This window comes from Puma concolor, chromosome B3, assembly GCF_028749965.1.
Source record: "Puma concolor isolate L17-30 chromosome B3, mPumCon1.1.hap2, whole genome shotgun sequence".
Taxonomy (NCBI): Eukaryota; Metazoa; Chordata; class Mammalia; order Carnivora; family Felidae; genus Puma; species Puma concolor.
The window spans coordinates 92,398,111-92,411,416 of record NC_141672.1 but is presented as its reverse complement, the minus strand read 5'-3'; the positions used below and the strand labels follow the sequence as shown (position 1 = coordinate 92,411,416).

Below are 13,306 nucleotides of genomic sequence, written 5' to 3'. Positions count from 1 at the left end.
TCTTGAATGCCTCAACTATCAATGGTCTGAAACATCACCTCAAGCCCACCATATATCCCTACCCCAGCACTGCAGTTTCCACTTAGGCCATCCCTGGCCTGAAACATCTTCAGGTCTAGAGTCCCCCAGTCCACCTATCACTTCCCTCTCCACTCCCAAGCAATCTATTTCTTTCAAAATGTACTTGTGTTCTGATAAGTATATTTAAGGCCCTGTATATTAAGAGCCAAAATGGTAAGTATTAATAACTTAACCTTTTGTATCTCCTTAGTGACATATGGAACTTGCAAATATAAAGTTAGCCTTTCTAGAAATGCAATCCCTTGATTATAACAGAGTCTCAGCCAGCCAGCCAGCCAGCCAGCCAGCCATCCATCCATCCATCCATCCATCCATCCATCCAATATTTATTCATTTGCCTAGTACTACATGTCAGACCCTCTGCTAGATATTAGGGGAAACAAATGTAACCATCAAAGACATTATCTTTGTTTCAGAGAATTTAAATTCTTGTGGTCAAATAGAGGGGGAAAAGATTAACAAACAAAAAGCTCAAATTGTGATAAGGTCTATTAAGGAAACATAAGGTATAAAGAGTGAAAAGAGACTAGAAGTAAGTGTCCTGTCCTTTAGATAAGTAGAAGGCAGGGAAGGGCTCTCAGGGGAGGCAGCAGAAGCTGAGACCTATAGGACAAAAAGCTACTATGGGGACAATCATAGGAGGGTGTTGCAGGCAGAGGGAACAGCATGGGCAAAGGCCCTGTGACAGAATGGACTTGATGTTTTTATGGAAATAGCGAGGAAACAGAAAGTAGCAAGAGTTAAAGTTGATGTATGTGATCATAAGGTTTAATTCAAAGCCCAATGAGAAGTCCTTGGATGGTTTTAAAGAAGAAAAGATAAAATCTAATTTAGGTCTTGACAATAGGTAATACATAATAGTACTTACTTTCTGCCAGACACTCACTTAATCCTCATACCAACCTTACAGGATAGGTATTAGTAATTTTATCAATAGGAAAAAGGAAGTAAAGAGAAGTGAAGTAATTTGCCCCCAGTCTCACAGCTAGTAAGTAGCAGTAATGGGATTCATAATCAGGCCACCCACCCATGGAGTCCACGCTTCAAACAGTATGCAATATAGCCTCTCATGTCATCATTTCTGCCAGAGCAAGAGTGGGAAGAACTTGTTGGAAGGTAAGGCAATGATCCAGGCTAGAAATTATGGTGCCTTACTCCAGAAGGATGGCAGTAAAGATGGTAAAGATTAAATGGATTTATGATATATTTTAGTGGTAAATTCTATGGGTCTTGCAGGACTGAACATGGCAGGCAAGGGGAATGCCTAGTGGGGACCAATATTTCAACAACAGTAGAATCACATTGCAGAGATGGCTTTTGCTATTGTTTACTCAATGTGCATTTTCTATATTACCAGGATCTTCCCATGAAGAAGTTTTTTCTTTCAAGCTAATACATTCAAAATATTTGCTAAACAGAACACTTTTCATCTCAGTGTCCACTGGAACAATCTTTTAACATGGCTCACTAATTTTTCTGGTCTTTTCTATGAACACATACAAAATTTTATGATGTACTATGTAAGTTTAGGATTTTTTTTTTCTTTTACACTATATCATCTACTTTTACCTTGTCAACAATTATTTTCTGAAAAAAATAGTTTTAAATAATGTTTAACATTCTATTATAAATACAAGCTGTACGTTCTTATTCTATCTTTGGGCCGTTGTGTTGCTTCTAATTTTTCACTATTCCAAGTAACATACTTTACATTCATCTTTGACTGCAACCCTGATTATTTCCCAATGCTAAACAACTAAAACTGTAAGTTTTAGGTCTAATGGGATAGTTTTATTCCCTGACAAACTGCATTTACATGTTTCTACCTTGTATTGCACTACAATGTAACAGCTGAAATACCACCAGTGCTGTGTGAGAGAACCTGCAAGAAGGCAGATTATGTGGGAGCAGGTACTAGCAGGTGGATAAACGTGGCAGTGGGTGTCTGCAAAAATTATTTTTTGATTGTTTCACTTGCATCAGTGAATAGGAAGTAATGCCTTCATCTGAGAGTGAAGGTGTAGACAGAGGTACTGAGTGTTTAAGGAGACAAGAGAAAGTATGACATACAGTGAATGAAGTAAGCTAATGCAGTAAGGGTATCTGATAACTTCAAGAACACATTTAACATTAATGCATATGTACCCATCCACAGAAGTCCTTATTCAATGTTTATTTGGGTAAGTGTATTTTCCTAATTAAAGGCCAAATTTCCTGATAAATCTTCATTAGCAAGAAATCCAGTTGCCTTGACCATACCCATACCATACTACACATGACTAGTACTTCTGTCAATAAAAAGTAACAGGCCCCAGAACAGAACTGGTATTCAACTACCAGTCAAAAGGGTTCAAAATGAGAAAAGTATTTACTTCCACGTGTAGCTTGAATCCGGCATTTAGTTTCTCTCTTTGTATATCTAGAATAGTTATTATATTAATACTATATTTGTATAGAATTCTTCAAATTTTTCTAAACATTTTTATTCTCACAATATTGCTGTAAAACACACACAACACACACATACACACACAGGCACCCTTACAAAAAAAAAGTCAAGTTCAAATCCAACTATGGGATTCCTTCAAACAGAAAGTGTATTTTAAATAAACCTTTAGGCAAAGATAGGCATTTTACCAATTTGGTATGCAAAGTGGGACATTTCAAGTTGAGTACAGCATGAAGAAAAATTAAAAGGTTAATACATAATAAACTTCTGTAATAAGCTATATCTTTGAAATTTATAGCACATATATCTTTGCTTCCTGACACCATGTATAAAATACATACTGAACCAAAATGTGCAGAATGAAGGAAGTATTTGCCTTTTCATTTTTTATTTGGTTGTTCTACCTTTAGGAAGATATTGACATGGAATAGAGAAAGGAAAGGCCAAATTCTGACCTAATACTATAGTATGAGAATTGCAGTTACCTTATTCTTCTCTCACTGCATTCTAGAGAAGAAACTTCAATGGCCATTAGAGAATAAAATAGGATTTCAGCTCAGGTCTTTAGAGGCAGCTATTCTTAAAAATTAATTCACTTGATAAATGTTCCAAGTTTCTTCCTCAATTTTTTCTATGTGAACATTTATCCTATGTGCTTTGGATGGATGTTACCAAATTTCTGAGTTCAAATTCATAGTCCCAAGAGTTATGCATACCTGAACAAGTTGGTGAGGAATACTTAACTGGTCTCCAAATCTCTTAGGGATAATTTGAAGACAAATTCTCTATCCAAATGTTATTAATTACATATTTAGCACCTTAGGTAGCTTATTTCTGAGAGGCTTTAGAGATCAAAAGGGATATGAAAAAAAGGGAAGAGAATCAAAGCTAAAACATCAATTTGAATTGAGCTGCACAATGAGAATTTACACCAGTACTTTGTTGCAATGTAATCTATAAATAACCCTCTGAGGTTCACTTGCCAATTAGGAATCATCACATGGCATGCACCTTAGATGTCAGTAGCTAATTTGCATGTCATTGAAACATTAATTTGATGAAAATTTTAAAGATTTATGCACTATTTATATCATAATTGGAAGCACAGTAATTGTACCAATACACAGATTCTCATCATATCCAACGCGCTTCTTAAAAGGCCAAGTTTAAATGATCAGTATTTATCATTGTCTGTTTGAAAGTTTGCTTTAGTTCAGGACAAAATACCCGTGTTTTAGACTTTAAATTATTTTTTAACATTAACCATAATTGAGATGTCTGGGGAAAAATGGTGTCTATGTGAGAGATAGAGAAGATGAAAATCATTTCATACCCAGAGGTATCTATAGTTAGATTTGGAAGTTTAATTCAGAGTTTGTGCCCTCAGCCATAAATATGTCACCTTGCGTCAATAATTTAGTTCTAATTTGTCTTCAAGTTCTTACTTTTTTTTTTTCTCTCCCTGAGTTTTCCAACAGTCAAAAAGAATAGTTTTGTGGGTGGTCCCTTCTAAAAGCTTAAAATGGCTGTTGATTCAAGTACAAAGGGAAACAACCAGTGGGCGCATACATTTAACTACTGTATTTAAGTACAGTACTTAGAAAAAATATTATATTTACATAGCCAGAAATTTCATAAGCTGACAGCCTGGTGGAGTGAGACTGCCATCAGAATTGCCATACCTGTCAATCAGGTCCAGCCAATGGCTGATTGGGTAGCAAGCAGAAAAGCCAATCAGAAGCAGAGGAAGAGGGGAAGAGAGAAAGAGAAATGTCTGAAAGTCTCCACTACCAAAGAATCACAAGGATTTTTCCAACACTTATTTTCATTCTCACATCCTCAGACTATTTGGAATTTAGTATCCCCAGAGGGGAATTCTTTCTAATGAAAAGATTTGGTTACTTCGCTTTTTATTTTACTGGTTGCTACTATTAATAGTGTTTTTTTCCAGAAAGTGGACGCTGAGCTTCATTAAAGATAAAGTCTGGGTTTTTAATTTAATGCAACAGATGTGCAAATATATGTTGACTCACTATTAGTTAATTCGTTATGTGTTTATGGCTTCTCTATCCTGCTAAAATATAAATATCTTTAGATCAGAAGCCATCCCTAAGTTTGCCTAATGCCCTCAACATTTGCAATACTAGATCTTAATAACTATTTGTGGATTTGATTGTATTTCTAAATACATATTCATATTAATTTTGATGCTGTCTCCCCCCACCCACAATAAAAAATAGACATTTTGACAAAATACATACATAAGCAGAGTAAGATAAAGTCACTGAGAAATATAACATACATACACCCACTTTCCAAAGAGTGTTAGATGATTGATAAATTAGACTCAGATTGGCTCTGAGCCTTCTAGTGGCCAAAGCAAAAGAGGAAATGTGATCAGTTAAGAAATTCACATTACTCCTGAGATTAAAAATAATAATTTATCATAAAAAGCTATGTATAAAAAGCATACACAATCATTAATTTGTATTGCTTTAGATCTTCATTTCATAAGTATTTACATCATTACTCACGTTAATCTTTATTTTAAAGAAAATCTAAACAAATATCGGCTACTAAAAACAAAATCTAATTCAATACTTTTTTTCCATATTAGTTTATGGGAAGGAAAACTAAATTTATGATTGAAATGCACTTATTTGAATCATTTAACCAATTTGTTTATGGTTGCATTTAGTTACGAAAATTGAGTGTCAAACTTCATCTTCCCTATTAAACATTTAATAAGTTCTAAACGTGTAGGAGGAAACTGAGTTTTTTAAATAAAATGTCTCCAAAATAAACACTGCCAAGTATCATTTTTATATACATAGACCAGTTTTCTCTCTCCTTTCCAGCCTCCCATCCACACCCTATACCTGGCAAAAAAAAAAAAAAAAAAAAAAAAAAAAAAAAGCATAAGAAAACACTGGGTAGTTTTCATTACTTAATATGAAGAAAAATTAATGGAATTAAAGTCACCATTCAAATGTAACAAAGCAAAGGCACTATGATGCTCTATTACTTTGCCTTATGATATGTGAAGATACTGCCTGAAATACTCAAATGTATATTATGTGCCACATAGCTTAGGCTTTTAAAGGTCAAAGAAGTATTCCCCAACGAAATTATTCATTGAAACATGCCCTTCACTTCCTGTGTTAGGTTCTGACTCTTTCCAGGTTTAATAAAAGTTGTTCTCTCTCTCTTCACTCTTCCCGCCACTAATCCCTGCATGTTTTCAACAGGAAGTCCCTTACGGACAATGTTGAAGATATTTGCACATAAATTTATGACATAGAATAAAAATAACATAATATTCAGAGTCAACAGAGTATTACTTTAAAAGGAAATTGATTGTGAAGAAGAAAAGAGGATCAACATAAACTCAGCAAGAGTCTGAATGATAGTATATAGTACAAATAATTCTCTATTTGGGGGTCCTGAGAAATTTCAGCAAGTGGTTGTGGAGTAATGAATGTTTGTAATTCATTAGCTACTATTTTAAAATGCAAAGCACACCATGACATCAATGATGTTCTTTTTAATCTCAACAAACAGGCTATTACAATTAAAGCACTTGCAAAAAGACAGTATATTTAAATATAGATTTTGATAAGATTACAATATTTTAATATCAATAATTTGATAACATTTCATAATTCTATAGAAAGAAGAAAACGTATTATAAGATTGGTTCAAAAACATATGTATGCACCAACAACCTTCTACGAGTATTTAGTAACAGCTAGCATTTCTATCCTTGAAAACGTCTTTTCCTCAGTACCCTTTAGTAAGGTTTTAGTATATCTTTAAGAAAATAATCACTGTTTACTTAAAATACATACATTTTTTTCCCAAGTAGAGAAAATAATAGCATTTTAAAGTGCTTGATTTTCTTTTCTCACTTTCCATCTTCCCTCAGCTCCTAGACAACAAAACAATGGTTCTTTCTTCATGTGGAAGAGTAAACTCAATAAACACAAATGGCTAGGGGGCCTCACAGCAGTGAAATTATGGCTTCACAAGGACTTTTTTTTCTTTTCGAAGAAACACGTTTAAAAGGACCTTTTTCAACATACTTTAAAGTCATGCATATTTCAATGATATAATTAAATTGGCAACACTAAACATTGCTGACTGATAAATGAGGCCAAAATAATTAAGTTCTGCTTTTTGTACAATCAAGATTTAGTGCAGCAATCAATCTGGGTAAGAATTTGGAGTCCGGAGATTTCAGAAGATGAACAAGCAACTAGATAAAGCTGGTCATGTGGGAAGGTGATTAGATGAGTATACAGTTTATACATAGCTGTGGATACCTTCCATGTCTTAATCTTCATTAGAACCTGGCTGATTCATTGTTCATGTGGTCTCATACTAAACTGGACATGGTTCGCAAGTAGACAAACAATAGAACAGCTTAAAAGATAATCCTATGCACTCAATGAGCACTATTGATATTGAAAATGTAAAATATTAACAGACTGAAAATAAAAGTTCTTTTCAAAGCCAAACAAAAAACCTAGAGGCTCAAGTACTGCAATAGAAAAGATTAAGGAATATTAAGAGTGATGAGGAGCAAGGGAGAGAGAGAACACAATATACTTTCCACATGTGTATTTATGGAACTGGGTATGTTGGCTGCCTATTCAGGTTTCCATTTTTATTTATCTTCTACCTAACTCTCTCTTCCTTCCCTAGAATAAACGGCTTTCCATACCCTAAACAACATCCCCACTCTGCATGGTCTCGTCTGTGGAATCAGACCGTGGTCAGAGAGAGGTGTTCATATTATTTCTCCTGGGGGCTGCAACTCCAGGCTTCAGCAGACTGATGCACTTAGCACGTCCATCAAGCAAGTCAGAGTAAAATATAACCTGGGCAGCTGGGTGTGTTAGTAGCTCCTGGGATTTACAACCAGCTACAAATATAAATAAGTAAATATATAGATAGATAGATAGATAGATAGATATAGATATAGATATATATACACACACACACATACATATATGTGTGTATATATGTATATATACATATGTATGTATATAATACATACACATGTATGTGTGTGTGTGTGTATATATATATATATCTATATATATAGATAGATATAGATATATATCTTGTCAAGAGCTTACTGATTAGTACCTTAGTACCTATGGATCTTAGAGAAAGAAGAAACATCCTCCTCAGGAAAATGCACCCTCCTTTGTAGTGGGCCAAAGAATAGACATCATGAACAGGTGATATCGCTGTAATTTAGAAAAATGGAAAAACTCAAGAGTGTCCTACTCTCCAACAAAACGAACAAGCGCTAGCTGTGTTTTGGCATCTCCAACTACGGACAGCCGTCTCCCTTTGACTCCAGGTGCACATGTCTGCCTCCATGAACGTTAGCACGCGGCTAGGGTGGAAGAGAAACGAATGTGCACACTAGTGCTTGGCCGTTTGTAGAGTGGAAATTGCACTTTGTGTTTAAAAACGGACTCCCCACCCCCCTCCGCCGCCCCGGAACCATGCAATTCAACTAGCTGAAAGCGCAACCAGAATAAATACACATTCAAAACTAGAGGGGGAGGGGGCGAGAAAATAAACCCCACCCAGGAACCTTTAAGAGAAACAGGTGCTAGCAAGAGAAAGCAGCCAGTTGCCAATAATACTTAAAACTCCATATTCCTTACTCTGAAAACAATCTCTACCGGGAAATACGCGCCCTGTTTCCGAGGGTTTAATTCACTGGGTTGTCTCTGAGAATCAGAGTCAGAGCTAAGTTTCACACTCAGGAGCGGTTTTCGCTGTCGAGTACTATTGCCCTCCCAGCCCAGAGAAGTCCGTCTGCAAACTGGGTAAGCCCTTTCTCCAAGCAGCCTTGACCTCACTCCTGCAACTCATCACTTTTATTTATGGCCCCGTGAGCAGCGGCTGTGTCGCTCAGCCCGGCCCCAAGAACAGTCACCGCGAACAATGAGCCAGGGAAGGGACCCACCCAGCGAACGCCTGCTCGCCAGCCGCGCGCAAGCCCGCTAGCGCGGGACGCTCCGGCTTCGGGGATCCCGCTGCCCCCGTCCTTTCCCCTCCAGAACCCAAGAAAAACGAGAAGGTAGGTCTTCCCCTACACCTCGACTCCCGTAATCACTCAGTCAGCCTTGCTGCCAGCACCCCCCGGTTAAAGGTGCCGTGTCTAAAAAGAAAATCAGAAGAGGGGGCGGCGTGGCGGTCCCGCCGGCCGCCACCCGGATGTAACTAGCCCAGTTGGGGGGTCTGGCACGCACTTACGCCCGAGTCCGCGACTCACTGAAATCCCGAAGGATTTGGGGTGGGGGCAAGAGGTGGGGCCAGGAGCCATAAAGTGGCTTCCGCTCCCTCCCCCCCAACCCCCCGCCCCCCGCCCCGGCCTGGCAAGGCTCTGGGATCGGGCAAGACACAAAAGACGAGTAGTAGCAGTGCCACCAACTCCGCCGCCGCCTCCGTCTGCGCTGCGTAGGCGAACGCGGCGGCGGGGGCCTCGGGGCCGGGTCCCCGCGCCGGCCGGGGCGCGCCCGGAGGCAGGGAGCATCCCTGGACGCCACCGGAGCCTCCTGGTGCGCTTTGCGCGCAGCCCCCCAACGGGAGCTTTACGCTCCGCAGAGAAAGACGCCGAGGCGTGGAGGAGAAATGGAGAGAAAAGGCAAGACTTACTTGGCGGCCGAAGGCTCAGCCAGACTCCCGCTTCGGACTCGGCAGGTGTCTGGCACCGCGGGCCCAGGCGGAAGGCGCTGGCGCAGCTCCGAGCCGGGCTCCACTTGAGCGAGGACGGAAACTCCCCTCGCCACCCGGCCCCGCGCGGCGCTCCCCGCTGTCACGGCACCGAGCGACGCAGGCACGCTCCCCACTGCCGCCTCTGTCCTGGTGGGTCTGTCTGCCCTCGTCTCCGGGTTCGGCTGCTCCCCCACAGACCACACCCTGTCACCTCAGCGGCCCTCCACTCCTTCCTCTTTGACACTTCCACAGGTTACTCCTCTGTCTGCGTCCTCCCACCCCCTCAGCCCACGTGCTTCTGCCGCTCCCTCGGCTCTAAACTTCCCCTGCCTTAGCCCCGCACCCCCCCACCCCTGCTCTGAAAACCCGAGGTCTCCACGCACGGTGAAGGTCCTGGGGTAGCATAGCAGCCGGCGGACCTTTAGGTCATCGACCACATTCCCCACCCCCCCCCCCCCCCAACCACTTAAGTAGGCAGAACCGCTTATTTTGGTTTTGTTAATAAGATGGCTTAATATTGTGTATTATGTATAAGGATGTGTATTTTTAATATGCCATGTATCACTCTTAATAACATTTATTACTGCGTGTCACTTAGGAAACATCTCACAGCTATGCATTGACATTTGGGACTGGCCTATCAGTCCAGATTTTTCCATATGCAAACAGCTCAGCAAAATTCCTGAAAAACCATCTTTTGCCCAGTCCATTTTTGTTAATGCCACTTTCTACTGAGAGCCCCCTCTCCTTTTTTGTTGTTTGTTGTTGTTATAGAAATATTCTGATACTCACTTTTCTCTGTTCCTGCAGACAAATTTAAAGACTTCTCTCTAAGGGCTCCCCACAGCACTGTTCATATTGCAATGATCATTCTTTCTACCCACACCATATGTGGTATTCTCTCTTCCTGTGACTGCCTCCACGACTGGTCGGTAAGTTTCTCCAGGCAGAAGTTTGTCACACTCTAACCTTAGCAGCATCTAATGCAATCCCCAGTACATACTATATGCTCAAAAAACTGTTCAAGGAATGAATGCCCTTTAAATATGATGCCAGCGCTGCTTGTCTGCATCTCAACTAATAGGTCATGGAGAAAACTAATACCTTTTTACATTTGGCTAGGTGATTTCTCATACATTCTTTAATGTAATCCTTAAAACAAGTCTTGGTAGGTTTTACCCACTTTTTTAACTTGGTGAACGTCATTAAGTTCAAAACTCCTAAACTCAGAGCTGGGCTCCACGTTCCTCCAGACTAGCACAAGCTGAATGGGGTTGGCTTTCTTATCACACTACCAGCCTGCCCTGACTGCCCAATGCTACATGATGAAGTTATCTACCATGGAAGAGCCTGTCCAAACAGCTCTTTTTTCCAAAGTAGGATTTTTCCCTTCCTTTGTCCTCTTTTGTAACTCTTGAGCCTCTTAATTCAGAGTTCTAAAAACAAACAAACAAAACAACAGCAACAATGAAAACGTCTCTAAACTCAGACCTTTTATAAGCACTTATTGTCTTAACTCTTACACTTAAAAAAAAAAGTTACTATTTTTCCCCATGTATTTTGACTCAGTTATCCTGTATCTTACACAGGGATTTATTTCTTTGGCTCCTCCATTGAAATAAATAGCAGCTAACCTTAAGTTAGAGACATCATCTAACAGCCAGCCATTACTCTGAGCACTTTACACATATATTAGCTCATTTAATCCTCAACAACCTTATGGAGACTATTTTATACATGGGAAACAGGCACAGAGGTGGGGTCACATGGCTAGTAATTAGTGGAACAAGGGTTGGATTCCTGAGAGTCTGTTCAGTGGCTTCTCTTTCTCTACCTTCTGTGATCCCTTATACCTAAGAGATGTTAGTAAATACTTTTTTTTTAAATACATGAGAGGGACTTTATTTTTTTTAATGTTTATTTATTTTGAAAGCGAGAGAGCAAGCAGAGGAGGGGGAGAGAGAAGGCATCCCAAGCAGGCTCTGCACTATTAGTGTGGAGCCAGGTGTAGGGCTTGATCCCATCAGCGGTGAGATCATGACCTGAGCCAAAATCAAGAGTCAGATGTTTAACCGACTGAGCCACCCAGGTGCCCCAACAATCCTATTTTTGACTCTTCAGTTGCTTACGCATTTTCCCATTCTCTCCCTTCCCCAGAACCTCCACCTTTCCCCCTCAGTTATTCACTGGGACTAACTAATTTATGTTCACTTAGCAAGGCTAAAGCATAATTTAACCCCTCACTCCTGGTCTAGGTTCTGAAGCCTTGCTCCACAAAGAAGAAGAGGGAGAATGATGTGAGTGTTCTAAAATTTGATCATAGAGTGTAAATCTAGTCCGCCATTAGGGGATTTCCCATTAGGTGACACAAAGTGGTAGATGTGCTACTATTTATCATACAAATAGTAGATTGGATTAAGGTGAAGACTTGTTTTTCCCTTTTGAACTACTTCCCCATCATTCACAGACCTTTGGATGTAGTACAATAATTCTGGCCAGCAGTAAGTAAATATTCTTTGTTCCTTTTACATCCTTTCCCCTATGATTTCTGGCAGTTAGATGTGTAGTGGGTGGTACAAAAGAGCAGGGGCAGAAAGGATAATTTGTGTGGCCTGTGTTAGAAACATGAGCAGGACAAATAAAGCAAGTCAGATAAATCACTATGTTATTTGAGACTTAGTTTCTTCTTCTGAAAGAATAGAAAACAAATCCTCATTCTACTTTATATTTCACTTATATTTATATCTTTTTTAGACATCTCACATTCTCCATTTTGAACTGAAATTATTTGGAGACATGGTATTTGAATACCAGTACTTTAGCTTTTCTAGTTGAGTAAAATTGGCAAGTTTTTAATCTCTTTTAAAGATTCTCAAGCAAAAACAGAGGGATAACAAACAATAATCATCTTTAAAAAGTTGTTATGAAATTAAATGTGAAAAAATCTGTAAAATGTTTCACATAAGGCCTCATATAGTTTAATCAATCAATAAATGGTAGCTATTTTTTTGGCCTTACCTGATACTATGAATCCAAAATACTTTTTTCCCCAGACATGTCTCCTACAATCATGTGCACATATTAAGTGCTCAAAGCATATTAGTGAAAATCAATGGACAAATGGATATAAGGTAATTTATATGAAAGTGCTGTGAAATTGACTAAGTGTTATAGAATTTTGAGAGGTTGGTACTAATAGTAATAATTAATAAGTAATAATAGGTGACACCACTGAGTCTTTGATTCTGGTTCAGCTTTGAGAAGTGCTTTGCAAGAAATGTTTGATGCCTAACCTTTTTCACCTAAAAATTCAACTGGGAGGGACACTGTCGACAGAACAGCAACATCTACTGATCAATGGAAAATGTTTCATTCATTCTTCTTTGCTGGATAAAAATTCCCAATCTTCCTTCATAGGCTTTTTACTTTACTTCTTTTACTGTGCCTATAATCAGCTAAATTAGTTTTCTTCAAATTTGACAGAGACCTCCCCCTTTCCCCACAAAAGTGGTTTTCATTTGTCAGAGTGGAGTTCAGCAGGCCACAGCCAATATGGTGACCCTACAGTCATGAGGGAGCTCCAACTTCCTTGAACTGCTTCTTGGCTGACGATGGCCATTTGGATTCCAGTTATCTCTTGTCTCTAGACTGGAAATAGAGGGGAAACGTTAAAGGTCGGAAGGGTAGAAAGTGAGCCCCCACTGCTGAGTCAACCTTCTTGAAAGAGCCTTTCCAAAGCTCTCTGCAATGAATTTCACCTGGGCTATGTGCAAGGAGAAGCTGGGAAATGCCACTTTTATCAGGACACACTGCTGCCTGAATACAATTAGGGTTCTGTTACTCAGGTGGAAGAAGAGGATGGATATTAGGCAAACAACTAGCGGTGTTTGCCATTGACCTCTCTACTTTTCCTTTTCATCTTCATCTTTTAAGTCCTCCTTTGTTATCCAATTGGCAACTCATCGAATGTTCTGTAACCTGAATATCGCCTCTCTTTCTGTGTGCCTTTTTCACTATTCCATACACCCAGTGCTT

At 39.4% G+C, this 13,306-nt stretch overlaps 1 protein-coding gene across 1 annotated transcript in view; it reads right to left on the bottom strand.

The window, feature by feature from the left end:
- SEMA6D (semaphorin 6D) overlaps window positions 1–9,348 on the bottom strand; it is a 574,463-nt gene extending 565,115 nt beyond the window's left edge. The window contains exon 1 of the mRNA XM_086710609.1: window positions 9,212–9,348. The gene's annotated coding sequence lies outside the window, so the exon portion shown is untranslated. The remainder of the gene's footprint in view (window positions 1–9,211) is intronic.
- Between the last annotated feature and the right edge of the window lie 3,958 nt (window positions 9,349–13,306).